Consider the following 17,996-nt stretch of genomic DNA (forward strand, 5'->3'; position numbering starts at 1 on the left):
AAAGTCTGGCCGGCCGCTATGCCAGATGGCTGAGTCTAATGCATTAATAACCTCGCCCAGAATAAAGCAGAGCGTCCAACATTTCCCTGTCTGCAGAAATTAGAAGTTCTATTTTTAACTTGTTGAGATAGCCAGTGATTTCGGTCTGTAACCCTGATACATCTCTGTTATCTTCCGAATATAACCTCTGGTAAAATTTCTCAAAGGCAGCAAGAATTGCATCTGATTCAGTCACAAAACCGATATCGGGGTCATTAACTCCCATAATCCGGGTTTGTACTTTCTTTTCCCTCGTTCGCACAGCTAGAGTGTTTCCCCACTTTTTCATTGCTATCGTAGAGTTTGGTACACCAAGCAAAATATCTGGCTGCAGCTTTAGCTGAAGAGATCTCTATTATGGCAGCTCTGGCAATTATAGCAATTGTAAAGATATATTTAGGAAGAACAATTACAAATGGACCTAGACACAATAACACATAATGCCAACAATATAGATATTCAGTGATAATCAATTAGCGAACAAGAATTTAAAGAACGGAGTTCAAAAAGAGTTGTCAGTTATATTTTTATATTTATTAATAGATTTTGATGTATAAAAAATATTGTCTTTATAAAGGATGTCTAATATTTATATTTGTTCAATTTAACTCCAAAAATTCATATAATCACAAATTCAGAAATTAATCCAGAAAATACATAATTCAGTGTGGAGACACCCTGCGGGGGCCCGCTGCGGGCCCCCAGGGACTCCGGGGGGTGGGTGGTGCACATGGGGGGTACCTATGATACCCCCCAGCATTGCAAAGTATAACGTGGCAGGCACCGCGCAGTGCCTGTCGCGTTGTGCTTTGTAATGTACAACATGTATCTTTAGCAATACTAAAGATTCAGGATGAGCCCGCCATTGTGGCGGGCGCATCCTAATACCCCCCAACGGGACCCCCGCCCTTATGGCGGGCGGTCCCTACACACGACAGGATGACGGGCGGACAAAGTCCGCCTGTCATCCTAATGAGCCCCTTAATGTTCACTTCCAGAACCAGAGGGTTTTGGTCAGACATTACCCTAGGGAATTTTTCAATTTTACAGCCCTGCACCAAACTTTGAGAAATAAAAAAATAATCCAATCTTGAATGTGATTGGTGTGGGGCAGAATATTAAGTAAATCCAGGATCTTTGCCTTGCATTAATGCCCAAACATCCACTAGCCCATGCAGCTCCTTTAATTGGCAGAGAGATCAAAAAACTTAAGGCTTACGCCCTTGATATGAAAATTCCGGATGATTCGATATTGCACAATCCATATTTATATTAAAGTCACCATTCAATATAACCGGCAGCGGCCACCCCACCAATTCAATTCTCAGCCATTCATACAACTCTGGATCATCTAGCACTGGGCCATATACTGAACATTACGTAAACAGGTTGTTATCTATTAAACACTGGGTATTTATCAGAAATGGAACGTGAAAAATTTGCCATACCCCGACGAACAAAAATAGCCACCCCCCTAGTCTTAACCTCCTGCTTGGACCATGAGATCATTTGAAACCCATCCAGCTCCATGATCTTACTTCTGCTGGCTTCGATGTGGGTCTCCTGGAGGCAAATTACATCTGCCTTCATGATTCGAACATCTTCTTTTATCCTTCGACGCTTTGCTGGGTCATTTATTCCCCAAATATTGATAGTGGCTATCCTAACACACCCCATACGTTACGTAATACATACACCACAAAATATAGCCATAGTTTAGAAAGGGGAAAAAAGGCGAAAAAACACATTTCAAAACTTCCCCTGTAGCTTACGCTTACCTTTCCCTTAAAATAGATCCACCCTACCCCCCCACACCCATCACTAAGGCAAAAAAGGTCACCAGACCCTTGTGATGCCTCCCACGTTTGCGCGCCCCTGTTGCTCCCTGACATAGCTAACAAAGCACCTATTGAGCCAAGCCCTGTCATCCCTCCCCCTTACCCACTGTCAAAGCCACCAGCTGATACAACAAATAGCAAATGAGAGCAAGGGAGAGACAACCCAAAAAAAAACGAAAAAAAGGCCCGACCTCAGGACCCTGGCCTATTTTTTTTTTCCAATACAATACAGACTTGTCTAAACACCAGATACCTCCTTAAGATAGTTTCCCGCCTGGATCTCAGAGACAAATACCCTGACCCGCCCCTGATGTATAACTTTTAGCCGAGCAGGGTTCATCAAATAAACTTCACAGCCCAGAATCTGAAAAGGAGAGATCATCTGCCTCAAACGCCATCTTCTCTCAACAGTTGTATGGCAGAATTCGGGTCGCACGAAGAAAGTCTGCCCTTCAGCTACTTTCCTAGCATCTGGCCGGGCTTTCTCAAATATTGCTTGCCGCAATAAAAAATTCCCAAAGAATATCAGGATTGCTCGTGGTTTTTGGTCCGGCCTGGAGTTGCTCTTTGCCATTAAAGGAAATCGGTGGACACGCTGAATCTCGGTTTCCCAGTTCCAGTGTGAAAGTTCTGGGAAAGCAGTCTTAAAGAGCCTGATCACAAAACCCTGTATATCCCCTTCTTCAGCTTTCTCTTCTATACCCAGGAAGCGCAGATTGTTTTGTCGCTGTCTATTCTCCGACTCCTCGAGTTTCCATAAAATGTCCATCATTCTAGCATCGTTGGCAGATGTCTTTTGTTCCGTACTCTCCAGCCCAGCCTCGAGACCTACTACACGCTCCTCCAGCGCTGTTGTTCGAACCATAACTTCAGTACAGGCTTTCGTAGTCTTCCTGCTCGCTCCCTGGATTTTTTTTGTTGCCAATTGCGTTCTTTCATTCTCCTGGCGGGCCTCGACTTGCATAGCCTTAAGAGTCACATAAATTAGAGACATTGTGAGAGCCGGCTCGCCCTTAGACCCTGAAGCATGGAGGTTCTCCTGGAATCCCATCCCTCCCTCACTCCCATCGCCTCTAGGATTGGTATTCCCAATAGTCCCATTGAAGATGGGTGTTAGAATCGGAGTGGTTGCTCTGACGCCGGGAGCTAGGATGCTTGTTCCCCTTAATACGACTGGAAGCTTGTCTGAGCGTATCCGCAGTTGTGGGAGCACTATTTGTGTCGCTGTTGTCTGCCAACCCATCTGCCTCTGAAATCTCCAGGTCACTGCCCACTATGCAATCCGATTCCTCAGCCATAGAAAAAAAGTTCTCCCCATCAGGGGTACCAGGTATTTTATCCCTTCCTTATTGCAGCCCATCGGGGAGGTTATAGCAATCAGGACCCAGACCTAGTCTCCCCTCTGGCAGCCTATCTGGCTGTATCTCAGTAGATGGCTCCGTTAGTAATAGTACAGGCGACGTCATAGCAACCTGGATATCTGCAGCATCTAACCCTGTCAACACACTGTCCTGGATACAGCATTGCTTGGAATACTCACAGCTAGAATAGTATTACTGGTAGCAGGCATAGTACCAGTGGTACCAGTGGTAACAACAGTAGCCATAGTAGTTGCAGTGTCTAATCTAGCTGCAGTAGAAACAGTAGAATCAGCTCTTTCACTCCTTAACTTAATGGGCGTGCGCTCTGGATTAAGCTTAGACTGGTAGCTCAGTTTCCCACTTACCGGCTTGCCAGTAAACATACCAGGAACCGTCAGGTTCTTTTTCTTAGCTCCCTCATCCAGTGGGACCTGCTCCACGCCGGAAATTCCACTGATCTCCACTGCAGTCTCTCTATCCCCCTGCCTAGAAGCGGAGGCTGTATCTTGACTTTTTGCCATCTCCTGCTTTTTTGAAGTAGCAATGCTTTTCAGCCCTGAAGCCCCGTCCTTGGGAGCAACTCGGGGAGGCGCCATCTCGCTCCCGTGAGCGTGTTTCCCCAGCGACTGTGCAGCGATCAGCATCCGCCACAGACCCGACGCCCGACCCGCTCTGCTCCGCGAAGCTTGAAGGCCGAGTTCCGGCAGGCGGAGTCGGCACAAACCAAGAGAAAGGATTATTCCATCGAGAGCTCGAGGGCTCGGCGCTGGAGATCGGTACAGCTTCGGTTCAGCTTCTATCATGCTGGAACGATCAGGTAAGGCAGCAGCTCAGCTCCATGACAAACATTCAGTAAGTAAGCCGGTCAGGGAGCAAACACCGCGCAATTCACGCAGCCGCCATCTTGCCCCCTAACTGAGCAGTATATTTCATTTCTAAAGGTATATCATTAAATAAAGAAATATGTGAGGTACTCAGCATTGTAATCTCAAAGTCTGTTACGGTATATATATACACACATACATCCCACCAACACACATCCTATCACAACTCACCACTACATTCCACACCATGCCAGTGCCATTATGTCACTTTACTAAGCACAACTTGCGCACAAACTTCACAGTACTAAACACAGCAGCTACATTGCTCTACAACATACCTTAAAAACATTGCCAATATCTCTGGCTAAACACTTATAAAGTCCCAAAGGCGAGACCTATTGGCTATGCCAATGCTTGTTGTCTTATGTAAAATGTTCTGATTTACACACATATGATTCATTGTCTTTGTATGTGTTTGTGAGATGTAAAGTGCTCCAACACCCTACACTGATATGAGAGGCGCTATCAAACCAATGAAATACATATGAGCGAGGGGCTGTGGAGAGATGAGGGGCACTGTTTCAGGGTGCTAGTAAGGGAATAAGTGAAGGGCCCCTACAAAAATTGGCAGTATCCTGGTGAAAAGTAAGGTCATCATTTAATAGGTTTTAAAAGCTAATACAACTGAATATATAATGAAAATATGTGTTGTAAAATGCACCATTTTGCAGTTTTTTCGAAATTTTCTCCACTAAAGCTCCATTGTATTGGTGAGGCTCACTAGCTGCGCTTGCTGTGCGCCGTGAGAGGGCAGGTCTGACAAAATTTGCCAAGGCTGCTTAGGGTTTCCAGTCCGGCCGTGTACTGTTGTTCAACTAATAAATAAAGTAAGTGGGCTCTTTCCTGAATCTGGATACGCCTAAAGCACCCTTCTCAAAGCACTAAGACTTGAGTTGAACTGCATAGACAACTAGATCCAACTAAAACGAGTCCTGTCCTTAACTAGATTGCATGTGAATACCCATGACAAACACTATTTGTATTCACTACTTCATATCATGGAGGGCTAGAAAAGAACCACTTGTTAAATCACAAAAAAAAACTCTAAATATAATAGGCTACAACAACCTCATGGGCAATTAAGTATGTCAAGTGTTGCGCAACTGGCGAGACCAGGATCCCCCATTGATCGCAGAATGGGCTCAGGGAATGTGTACCACTGCGCAAAAATGGAAGAACTGGTATATAAAAGCTGAGGTCAGTATAGGAAATATGCCTACATATAGTACCTATGGATAGAGTTCAGTTCTACAATGTAACTCCCTGCTAGTGGAGATTGGTGTTTACACATTTCTGTAAAACAAATGCTTTATTGATCTAAAAAACATAAAACATGTAACCACATCATCCAACAGCCCAGGCCTTGAGCTGGGCCCAGGAGCAAACACAGTGGAGTTACACAAGTGAAATGTTGCCACATGCTTGGCACCATGTCACCAAACAGCTAAATACAGCAGTAATATACAGATCAATAGCACATAACCCACTCAAGAGTATCCAGGGTGGGGTGAGTGCCCCGAAGTCGCTTCCCCCAGGCCATCACAAGCCACTCGGACACAGAGGGTATACAACTGTCCCCTCTGGAGGTTCCTAAGAAGAGGAGTGTGGGAGATCCACAGCCCCGACAGAGCCACTCATTCATTGACTGTCCCAGGTAGTACAAAGGTCCCCAGCGCCCACGTCAGGGCTTATCTTAGAGCCTACCTCGCCAGCAACACCAGGCCCCCACAACAGGGGAACACGGATCAGGAGGTGTGTGTATGGTCAGTCAAGGTGCACACAAGTCATCTCTCACTTCAAGGTTTCTAAGGTGTATGTCCCAAATCAGTCCCCCAGTCCCATCACCACCATGTCTCCGGGCTTCTGCAAGGACATCTGCCTCAGCGCTGCAAGGACATCTGCATCAGCGGTAGCCCACTTCAATAAAGTTCGAAGCCAACATAGCACATCGGGACCGCATGCGATTTCCATGACTTAGCAGTTTGCTGTTTGAACAACAAAAACACCAGATCTATAAATCTATGCAAATCATTATTCCCTTTGGTCCTGGGGTGAATGCCCAGTAAGCAGGATTCCATTGTAACTGAAACCACCCTATCGACCAGCGTGGAGGTGGTCCCCACAATCTTCTCCCAGGTCAGCTCAATTACCTTGCACTACTACAACATATGGAGGAAGCCAGTATCCGGTGACCCACACCTAGGGTGCGCGGATGAGGCAGTGGGTTTATGTGTGCTATGCGTTGCTGTGTCAGATATGCCTGGTGTAGGTAATTAAACTGCGTAAAGTGAAAGGGTGGATTGCATGGAACCCATTTACCCTGCTGTAGGGTTTGACACCATTGTTTTTCTGTAAGTGGCATTCGCAGGTCCAGCACCCAGCACTGGCGTACCCTGGTGTCTGGCCTGCAATGATGAATCAGGAAAGCAGCGTACAGGGCCGATATGAGTCTGTGTGCTCCCCTGCAGGATAAAGACATGTTTAGCGGCATTGCTGTGGTTGGCTCAGTACGGCTCCGCCCCCAGTGTGCAGAGATCGGCAGGTACACAGTGTAGAGAAGCGCTCTAGTGGTTGCACGTCACGTCAGGACGTGACGTGCCGGTGGCCATTTTGGAGGCTGCGCGCGCACCCGGGAGTGAGAAGCGCGAAAGCCGGAGAACGAGCGCATCGGCTCGGCGCTCCTTAAGCTGTACAGTTTAAATAAACAGCGTGCCACCATAAACAGTCTCCTGTAGTTATTATGCAACTTACTATCTTTACAATGGCGATGAGGATTTGGGATCAAGCATAAGGACCACGGAAAAAAAAACAGGAAACAGTGGAAGCTGCACTGCTGACCCAGCCCCACTGGCAACCGCCACGCAGCGGTTCGCAAGTAAGAAGCCACACAGGCAAACAGCATTAAGGAGCACGGCAGAGCCCACAGTCTCCCTCCACTGCGTCCAGCCTGGATGTAGGTGGAAGGAAGTAAGCAGGAGGTGCGCAGGCGGCTAGGACAACCGGGAGCCCAGTAAACCCACCACCTAGGGTGTCAGAGCTGGCTACCCCAGGGAAGAGTGAAGGGGCAGCCACCGGAAGCCCCCAGTCACAGACAGAGAAACAAGAAAGAGACAGCACACCAGGCAGCCCTAACAGCCACAGCGGCACGCCACCCACAGAAAGGCGGGAAAGGATGTGTGCACAGGCGGCGGCCGCGACAGCACCTGCACAATTCTTACCCAAACCGGGGGAACCCCTCATGAAGTGGGAAGATTGGAGAGACTATATTGACAATTTCATTGAAGTGCTTGAAGATAAAAATGATGAAAAGTTCACTCGCAAGAGGAAGAAGCGGATACTGCTACATAATCTAAGCCCGGAGGGGCTCAGAATCTTCAAGAATCTGGTACCTAAACAGCGGGGGAGCACAGATGATGATGTGTATGCTCACGCCATAGAAGACCTAAATGAACACTATAAGCCAGCGGTGTGTGTATCAATTGACAGGTTCAATTTCCAGCAAAGGAAGCAACGACCAGGGGAATCAGTGGAAGAGTACGTGGCGGCGCTAAGAAAACTAGCGGCCACGTGCAAATATGACACGTTCCAAGATGAATTTATCAAGGATCAGATTGTGATGCATACTACGAGCACAGCCGTGCAGGATAAGCTGTGGGCCAGCGGCAACGTCACACTGAAGGAGGTAATGGTGATAGTAAAGAGAGCAGAATTGGCGCGAAGGTGCGCAGAGGCGGCGAAGAGAGAAACGACGGCCAGCCCAACGGTCAATAGGGTGGAAGATGAAGAGCCTTGCAAGGAATACAGAAGCAAGGGATCCTCATCGAAAGGACCGCAAAAGTGGCAAGGCAACCCGAGACCCCCGGAGAAACAGACGGGTAACAAGAAAAACGCCTGTTATAGATGCGGGAGCTGGTCCCACGAAGCGCATGACCGGAAGTGCCCGGCGTTCCGCGCCAAATGTATGTACTGTGGAATCGTGGGGCACTACGAAAAGGTGTGCCGCAGGAAGTCATCCAGAAGTGTGGTAAAATACATTGAGCAAGAACAAGAGGACCGAGAGGAGAACGAGGACGAAGATGTGGACACGGTACTTTGCATCTACGACCAGGTACTAAGCATCGACAACAAAAGGTCAACCAAGCCGGTGCTGGACATAACGATCGGGGGAGTACCAATAAGCATAGTGGCAGATACTGGATCGCCCTACACCATAGTCCAGAGAGCGGTATGGAACGAAACATTCAAGCCACACCTGGGCCCAGACCTGGAACGACTAGACATCCGGCCAGTCACGTACAATGGAGATCGCATACCCATGGTAGGATTCAGGCCATTAAAGTTTGAATTCAGAGGACGCAGCGCACATTGTAAGCTGTACATATCGGAAAGGGGACCATCAGTACTGGGGTGGCTAGACCAGGGCGACTTGGGCATCAAGTTAGATCCAGGAGGAAAAGAACAGATACTGCTCACAGAACCGGAGGCTTGGCCAGACCTGGACAAGTGGAAGAGAGATTTCCCCAAAGTATTTGGAGGCACAGTGGGAAAACTAGAAAGATTCGCCCACAAGATAGGAGGAAGCCGTACCAGTATCTCACAGAGTGAGAAACATACCACTGGCAGTGAGAGAGGCAGTGCAGGAAGAACTGCAGGAACTAGAAAGGAAGGGGATCATTGAACCTATCACGTGCGCTGAATGGTTTGCGCCATTGGTGGTCGTCATGAAGCCCAGTGGGAAGGTCAGGCTATGTGTCGACCTGCGGGAATTGAACAAAAACATTGTTGTGGAAAAGTTCCCCTTGCCAAGGATCGAAGAGATGCTAGCCAAAACGCGAGGGATCAAGTGGTACTCAACCATAGACTTGACCTCAGCATATCACCAGATTGCATTACACCCGGAGAGCAGAAGATTGATGTTGTTCATCACTCCCTTCGAGTGCTACCAATTCAGGTGCATGCCATTCGGCCTCGCATCGGCGGCGGCGGTGTTCCAAAAACTAATGCACCAGTTGTTTAAGAACATGGATGGCATCCAGTATTTCCAGCATGACATTCTGGTGATGGGTCGAGACAAGTTGGACCACGATGCCAAACTAAACAAGGTACTGAAAGTCTTGGAGACTAAAAGACTCACGGCGGAGTGGGCAAAGTGCCGGTTGGGCATGGAATCGGTGACCTACCTCGGGCATGAAATCGGGGTGCAGGGCATCACACCAAAGACTGAAAACGTAAAAGCGATTTGCAGAGCGCCACCACCCACCAGTAAAGAGGAGGTGAGGTCATTCCTCGGAATGGCCGAATACTATAGTAAGTTTGTCCAGCATTTCGCGACAAAGACACACCACCTGAGAAAGCTGACGAGAGAGAGCTCGGTGTTTCACTGGACAGAGGAGGCACAAAAAGAATTCGAGGTCATCAAACAAGATGTGGTGGGAGCCATACCACTTAAGGGATATGACCCTCAGGGCAGAACAGTACTAACAACGGACGCCAGCGACAAGGGTCTGGGCGCGGTCTTGATGCAGGATCGTGGGCAAGGAGTGATGGAAACCCTCAGTTTTGCCTCACGCACGTTGAGTGACACAGAAAGAAAATATAGTGTAATTGAAAAGGAGATGCTGGCTGTCGGTGGGCAACAACAAGGTTCAGACAATTCCTGTGGGGCATGCGATTTCAATTAAGAACGGACCACAAACCCTTGGTCAAGGTATTAACGTCCAGCGGACATGCGAGTGCCACGCCCAGGATTTCAAAAATGACATTAAAACTACTGGAATTTAGATATGACGTTGAGTACATCCATGGCAGCCGGAACAAGGTGGCTGACTACTTAAGCAGAGCGGCAGCCATGGAACCTGGGGAGATGGACCAAGCAGGGGAAGAAGAAATGATGGCCCTGATGGACGACCAGGAAAAGGTTATCAGTAACCGAAAATGGAGCGAAGCCTACAAGGAAGACATCACATTGCAGGGAGTGATAACATACATCACAAAGGGATGGCCAGACAAACGACACATTAATGAGGACTTAAGACCGTACTACGAAGTCAGAGCTATCAGTGGGTGGTCAAGGAGTTTTCGTTTACAGAGGAGACAAGGTCATCCCTCCAACCGGCATAATTCTCAATCTACTGACAATACTCCACGAAGGCCATTTGGGGATAGGAAAGATGAAGTCGCGGACCAAGCAAAATTACTGGTGGCCAGGCATGGACCTACGGAATGAGCGGCATGTCAGTGAGTGCTTGCAGTGCCAGGGAGCGGACAAGACACTAAAACCCCTGAGACCCGCATTGGGAAAATTTGACCCTCCACAGAAGCCGTGGGAAGAACTGTCCATAGACATTTTAGGCCCGATCTTAGACGGATAAGGAGTGCAAAAGTACGTGTGTGTCCTCATTGACAGATACTCGAAGTGGCCCGAATTGAACATGGAGGTGGTTATGGACACAGAGACCATATTGAAGTTTTTGACTGACACGTTTGTGAGAGAAGGAATTCCAAAAACCATCTTGAGTGACAATGGCCCCCAATTTATCTCTGACAAGTGGAGCAGCTTCATGGAAAGAAATGGCATTCTCTCCAAACACACTTCGATCTATCACCCTGCAGGAAATGGGTTGGTGGAACGTTTCAACCGAGCAGTGATGGGGTCAGTACAGGCTGCGACATCAAGCAACAAAGACTGGGAAAAGGAAATCTGGCACATGGTTTGGGCGTACCGCATCACCCCCACCAGGACGTGATATAGTCCCTTCCAAATATTGAGGGGCCGAGACCCCTTCACAAAGGACAACAGAGTATGGAAGGAGAAAACCATAACGAGCAAATGGTCTCCTGCAGTGGTCCAGGCAAACTTGAAGAAGGCACAGGAAATATATGCCAAACACTACAACAGGCGTAGGAACGTGAAAGACACCGGCCTAGAAGAAGGCGAATGGGTACGAGTCAAATTGGCGACGTTGCAGAGGAAGGGGGACAGTAAGTACAGCAACCCTTTGCAAGTCAAGGAGGTGTATGACGGAGCAGCCTTGTTGAGTGACGGAAATGTATGGTCTCAGGACCGCATGGCAAGGTGCAACAAGGTACTACAGTGGAGTCTAGCGGGGTCGGCGCTAGGAGATGAGGATGACCAGTGTACTGAGCCGGAACGTAATGATGAGGACATGGACTTGAGTAGAAGAGACATGAGTGAAGGGCAAGGCAACAACAGCAGCCTGAGAACAGCGAAGGAAACAAACCCGAGAAGGTCAGTGGAGAGTGCGACCGCACTGAGCAATGAAGGAGGTGGTGCGGAGACTCAAGAGAAAGAGACCACTGCAGTCCCGGTGAGATGTACCCGGAGCGGTAGAACAGTAACAAGACCAGCCCGGTTCCAAGACTTTGATATGAGCGACGGACTGTACGTTACAAAAGTTTCATTGTTTGAAAAAAAGGGAGATATGTAGAGAAGCGCTCTAGTGGTTGCACGTCAGGACGTGACGTGCCGGCGGCCATTTTGGAGGCTGCGCGCGCACCTGGGAGTGAGAAGCGCGAACGCCGGAGAACGAGCGCATCCGCTCGGCGCTCCTTAAGCTGTACAGTTTAAATAAACAGCGTGCTGCCATAAACAGTCTCCTGTGGTTATTATGCAACTTACCATCTTTACACACAGCACTATACGCCAGAAAGTGTCTCACCGGGATGGATGGTGTGGATGTCCCTAAGATTCTGGAAGGACAAGGATGTCCCCTCCCGAAAAGGTCCCTCATGTGTTCTATTCCCACATCCCGCCAGCTCTGTATCTCATGGTGCAGGTGAATCCCTGGCTGAAGCGCTACTGTGAGCCAAATGGGGAGCAGTTGTGAGTACGATGTTAGGTTGCTTTACCACTGATGTATTTCTTCCAGCAGTGACGTGCGGTTTTCATCTGGTGCTTCGCATGTGGGAGATGCAGCTCATCAACAAAGTGTATATGTTCATCCTATTCAGGCTATGTCGGATCTCTGCCTGTTCCGAGTAAGGGGCGACCCCCAACTATTGCACCAGCCATTGCAATTGGGCTGGCGCTTTATAAAGCTCATAATTAGGACCAGGGCTTTAAGTGGGATGAAAAAACTGGGAGGGATCTCTCCTAGGGGCGTGGCCAATGTAATTATGGGCGTGGCTTAGAACACTAGGCGAAAGATCTGTACTTCGCATAGTGTGCTGCCCCAATGGTATTTTGCTGCTTTTGTCCATTCATCCAGATCTATAACACAACAAACGGCATTACACATACAACGATCCAGGACTAATGGCTTTGTCAATGGTGTAAGCTTCGTGGTATAGAAGATTGAACATGCTTCCGTCTTTGCGGGCGAGGTTGTGGCTAAGGCTAGAGCTGACTTTCTTTGTCGGCTCAACATCCTGTGATTGAAAACATGAAAATGTCCCTGTGTAATGTAACTGGTGTGCTTCAAGTTTGCGGAATATAAAACTGAAAAATTTGTCTCTTTGAAGTTACATCAAAAGCAGTGACAGGTGGTAATATTGCAGAATTAAGATTGTTTTTCCCCTCACCCCTAACGTAAACAAATGGAGAGCCCAATAAGGACCAGTCTCGGCACCTGCTTGTAAGAACTGCTGGTGCTGAGCACCGGCGGGACATGGCCCATTTAAAGCCCTGATTAGGGGTCCCAGTCCCCCTTCATGCATTGGTCGGTAAGGATTAGCGAACACTACCTGGTGTCTGCCCGTGCATCATATCAGTTCCACTAATAGCATATTTAGGTCCGCAAAGAAGCGTGCGGGTAGCATAACGGACAGAGCCGCAAAGAAGTGCCGCAGAATGAGCATCTTGGAAATCACCACCGGCTCACGGATAGGAGTGGCAGAGACGCTCAGAATGGTAGGGAAACTCAGCGCCCTACCCACATTCCCCTTCAATGAGGTTGCCGTCTGAGTGGAAAATGCATATACCCAAGTACCTGAATGTGTCAAATTACCACAACCCTTCAGAAGGAGGTAACCACCCCCCACACTCGGGCGAATGGGGAACAGGCAAGACTTGGACCAGTTCCCCTTAAGACCTGACCCTGCCCCAAAATCATCCAGTAAATCCATCAAACCTGGGAGTGAGACCCAGTGTCATGCAAATAAACAAGGGCATTGTTGGCATATAAGGAGACCAAGTGGTGGGTGTCTAGTGTCTGAATCGCCCACTGGCAGACTGTAGTGAGGATCCTCTCACAAAGTAAATATACCCTATGGAAATGAGAGGAAAAATCCAACGAAGTGAAGACAGGAATTATCTTTAGACTTTATTCATAGATATGGACCCAGGACTGTACAAGTCGAGGTCTAAGGCTAATCTCCATAAGAACACAACCTATTCTAGAACAGTACATGTCATTAAGAACATTCCGCCTGATTCATCAAGCTAAATTGCACTCGCAAAGGGCAAGATTCTCAGAATCTTGCCTTTTGCGAGTGCAATTTTTGCATTTGGGATTCATCCGCCTGATTCATCAAGCTAAATTGCACTCGCAAAGGGCAAGATTCTCAGAATCTTGCCTTTTGCGAGTGCAATTTTTGCATTTGGGATTCATCATCCCAAATGCAACATTCGCTATTTAAGAATTCGCACATTTGCGAAGAATTGAATTTAAGGAATCTCTATTTGAGATTCCTTACATGCAATTCATGAAGCATTTTAAAATTGCGAAAATGCAATTTTGGGCCGCTATTTACCGAGAGGTCAGACCTCTCGGTAAATAGCAAAAACTTAGAAAAATGCTTTTAAAAGCATTTTTCTAAGTTGCATGTTGCACACACACATGTCCTTTGGACATGTGTGTGCACAACACCTGTTTCAATTTGCATTTAAGGGGTGCTACAGGGTGTCCTTTGGACACCCCTGGCACCCTTTAAATCGCTATCTTATTTGCGAGTAGCAAATTGCTAATCGCAAATAAGGAATACTCCCAATTCATTCCTATGGGCCTTTTGGCCCATAGGAATGAATGGGGAGTTATTCCTTATTTGCGATTAGCAATTTGCTACTTGCAAATAAGGAATGTGTAGGAATCGCTATTTATTTAGCAATTCCTACATGAATACCGTTTTGCGAGTCCTTAATAGCGATTCACTATGAATCGCTATTAGGGGCTCGCAAAACGGCCCGTTGATGAATAAGGCTGTATCATCCCAAATGCAACATTCGCTTTTTAAGAATTCGCACATTTGCGAAGAATTGAATTTAAGGAATCTCTATTTGAGATTCCTTACATGCAATTCATGAAGCATTTTAAAATTGCGAAAATGCAATTTTGGGCCGCTATTTACCGAGAGGTCAGACCTCTCGGTAAATAGCAAAAACTTTGAAAAATGCTTTTAAAAGCATTTTTCTAAGTTGCATGTTGCACACACACATGTCCTTTGGACATGTGTGTGCGCAACACCTGTTTCAATTTGCATTTAAGGGGTGCCACAGGGTGTCCTTTGGACACCCCTGGCACCCTTTAAATCGCTATCTTATTTGCGAGTAGCAAATTGCTAATCGCAAATAAGGAATACTCCCTATTCATTCCTATGGGCCTTTTGGCCCATAGGAATGAATGGGGAGTTATTCCTTATTTGCGATTAGCAATTTGCTACTTGCAAATAAGGAATGTGTAGGAATCGCTATTTATTTAGCAATTCCTACATGAATACCGTTTTGCGAGTCCTTAATAGCGATTCGCTATGAATCGCTATTAGGGGCTCGCAAAACGGCCCGTTGATGAATAAGGCTGATTGTGCATAAAACATTCTTTAAAGAAACACTACTACATATTAAAGAATATAAAACGTACATACTACACATCCCCCTTTCAATAATGAAAAGAGGAAGACACTAAACAAATCATTAAAATAATAAATAAAAGAAAAACAAAATCAAAATGTGAAACCAAGATTCAAACTACTGTCAATTATTTCATTAGTGTAATACATAGTCTTGAAAACGAGATGGTGCATGTCAGACCTGCAATAATTGTTTATAGGCCAATGGCTTCATGGCTAGAGCAGAGATCAAAGGTGACAAAGAGCAACCCTGCCGGGTGGCATAATGAGTATCAAAGCTAAGAGCTATCAGAGAGCAGCTGCCCCATTTTAACCCGTGCCTTTGGCAGCCCATATAACTGGCGTGAAGCCACCGAAGATACCCTGGGACATAAAATGTATTTCCTCCAAGAACGCGCACCCCAGGGTATCAAAGGCCTTCTCAATATCAAGGGAGACGGCCACTGGAATGCCGGTACCAGCCAGGGGGTCCCTCAGTAGCCTGGGGAGGTGACGGATGTTGAGGAAGGTGCTACGTCCAGGATCAAATGTAAATAACAAAGACCCCCTGAATGTGGATCAATTTCCTGGGTCAGGGCAAAAAGTATAATGCGCTTTAAACTTTAACAAGCCCAGCTAGCAGCAAGCTTCTCTATAAGGAAGACCATAATCGCTAATATATACTGCGCTTTACCCTATATAGATACGTGCTGAATCTGCCAACACTGAGGTTAAACGCAATCTACACTGAAACAGCTCTTCGTCATTCCGGTAAAGTATAAAAGATTCAAAGGTCAATCCGGCCTATTCTAGGTACGTTATAATACATGCTGAAGGCGCCTTTATGTTCTATTCACGTGCCTTTAAAGTTTATATAAATATTATATGCCGGCGTTTCACTTTCCTTAGCAGAACCGTGCTCTTTAAAACGACAGCCAGAGCGCTGCACATTTGAATGTCTGATCAGCCCTTTCGACAGCGGGACCTTCCGTACTAATATTTTTAGGTATGTGTCATTCAATTAACGCAACCTCAGTCTAGTCGGTTGTTCTGCCTCGCTGTCTTATTTTTCCATCATTGCTCCACCTTAACAGATAATATTTACAGTGTTGGAGCACATCTGCTATACGGTCACGTCTTGGCTTAAAACGAAGCAACCAGCCAGCGCACCAGAAATTTGTTTAAATACAAGAGGTGATTTATCTGGCAATTCTGTCAAACCATACGTTCCCTGCTAGGTAAATGCTTTAATTTTATCAAATGCATTGTGCCCTTTCAGTGGGGATAATATACACGCTTTCACTTCAATGCACAAATCTTAAACTCTTCATGTCTCTTTCATCTCAGCGTTTCTATTGCAATTGACACGCTCTTCAATAATCACAAATATCCCAAGGACATATTAAAACCTGATGTTGCTGTGCTGTATTCTTATCTTTTCAGGTGAGATCACTTATAAATTCAGACAGGCGTAGAAGGTTTTCCTTTTAATTCTTTACTTTCTACTTCCTGCTACTCTACAGGCAAGGTTAAGGTAGCACAATAAATACCATCTATATCAAGATTATAGAATACAGGCCAATGTGTGCCTCGATGCCAATTTGTTTTACACAAGTGGATATATTTGCTCATAGCGAGCGGATATCAAAGAGCTGTCAGCTTCCACCCCGCGTTCGGCTGCCTATATAACATCATAGTACAGCCTAATAGACAGGCTGTTATCTTTAATGTTAGTCCATCCAAGATATCATCATTTAACAATAAGCAAGATACAGCCTTGGTGCCCTACGTCTTGGTTATCTATTTCTTGGCTCACATGCTTTGTCTTTTATCTCTTCTCTTCAGGCCCATCCTAGGGTCCTCCCTAATGTAAATTTAATAACAGCTATGTTGTATGAATTAGAACAATGACAATGTTTGTACCGGCAATTAATAATGTACTTAGGTTGAAAAGTTTGTAAATTTCGTTTTTTTTTAAAGACTGTTTATTTTAATTTTAGATTAGCTATATGATGGTACTTTCCTGACGAAGACACTTGGTGTCGAAACGTGTTGAAGAAACCGTCACTACCTCACCCTTACCATCGTTTTAAATTGTATTTTATGTATTATGGTTACAATGTAAACTGTTTTCAAAATATACATTTACTTTTTTTAAATCAATTTGTATTAGGAGCATTTTAAAACATTCTGATTGTTTTTATACAAAAATCCTCTCTAGTAAAGTGTTATTTTTAATTTGCTGGTCCTCATTGCATTGTCGAATTTTGGTTTGCCTGGGATTATTATTTGTCATTATACGTCCAGGAACAAACACATTCTGATCCGGTTGCCACATTCTGATCCGGTTGCACAATAGCGCAACAACAGGCAGCAATCTGTTTGCCAGAACATTCCCTGGATTCTAGTAATCTAAGTTCAGCAGTGATAGTGGACGATAGGACCGAACAACCAACAGATCCAGGCACGTCTTGGGGAGCACCAATATTAAGGCCTCACGGAGTGAATCCAGGAGCTGACCCCTCTCTCATGCCTTATTATATATCTCAAGCAACTTGGGAGATAGTGAGGCACTGAAAGCGGCATAGTATTCTGTGGAAAGTCCATCTGTGCCAGAGGCCTTATTGCGAGCAATCTGCGTTATAGCCTAATGGATCTCCTCCACCTGCAGAGGAGCATCAAGACCTGCACGCTGAAGCTTACACAGTTGGGGAAGAGGAAGCACCCGTAAAAAAACACACTGTCTATCTGTGGAAGGGCACTCTACCTCATCATAAGGGCCTGATAATGGGCTACAAAGGCCTTGTTAATGGCTGTTTGAGTATTATAATAATAATCCACATTTGTAAAGCGCACATTCACCCATAATCATACGAGCCAGCAAGACTGCCCCAATCCTGCTCTGACAGAAGAATGAGCTAAAGACACGCCTCATTAAAGAACACTACATCATGGTGAAGGAATCGTTGACAACCCAAAAACTCTCCCTTTCACATGTTGATGGTATGTTTGCCTTTGACCCCGTACGGTGGTCTGTGGCCTGAAGGTTATGCTCATGCTCTATAAACACCACATACATACTGAATATTTAC

Source organism: Lissotriton helveticus, chromosome 3_1, assembly GCF_964261635.1.
Source record: "Lissotriton helveticus chromosome 3_1, aLisHel1.1, whole genome shotgun sequence".
NCBI classification, from domain to species: Eukaryota; Metazoa; Chordata; class Amphibia; order Caudata; family Salamandridae; genus Lissotriton; species Lissotriton helveticus.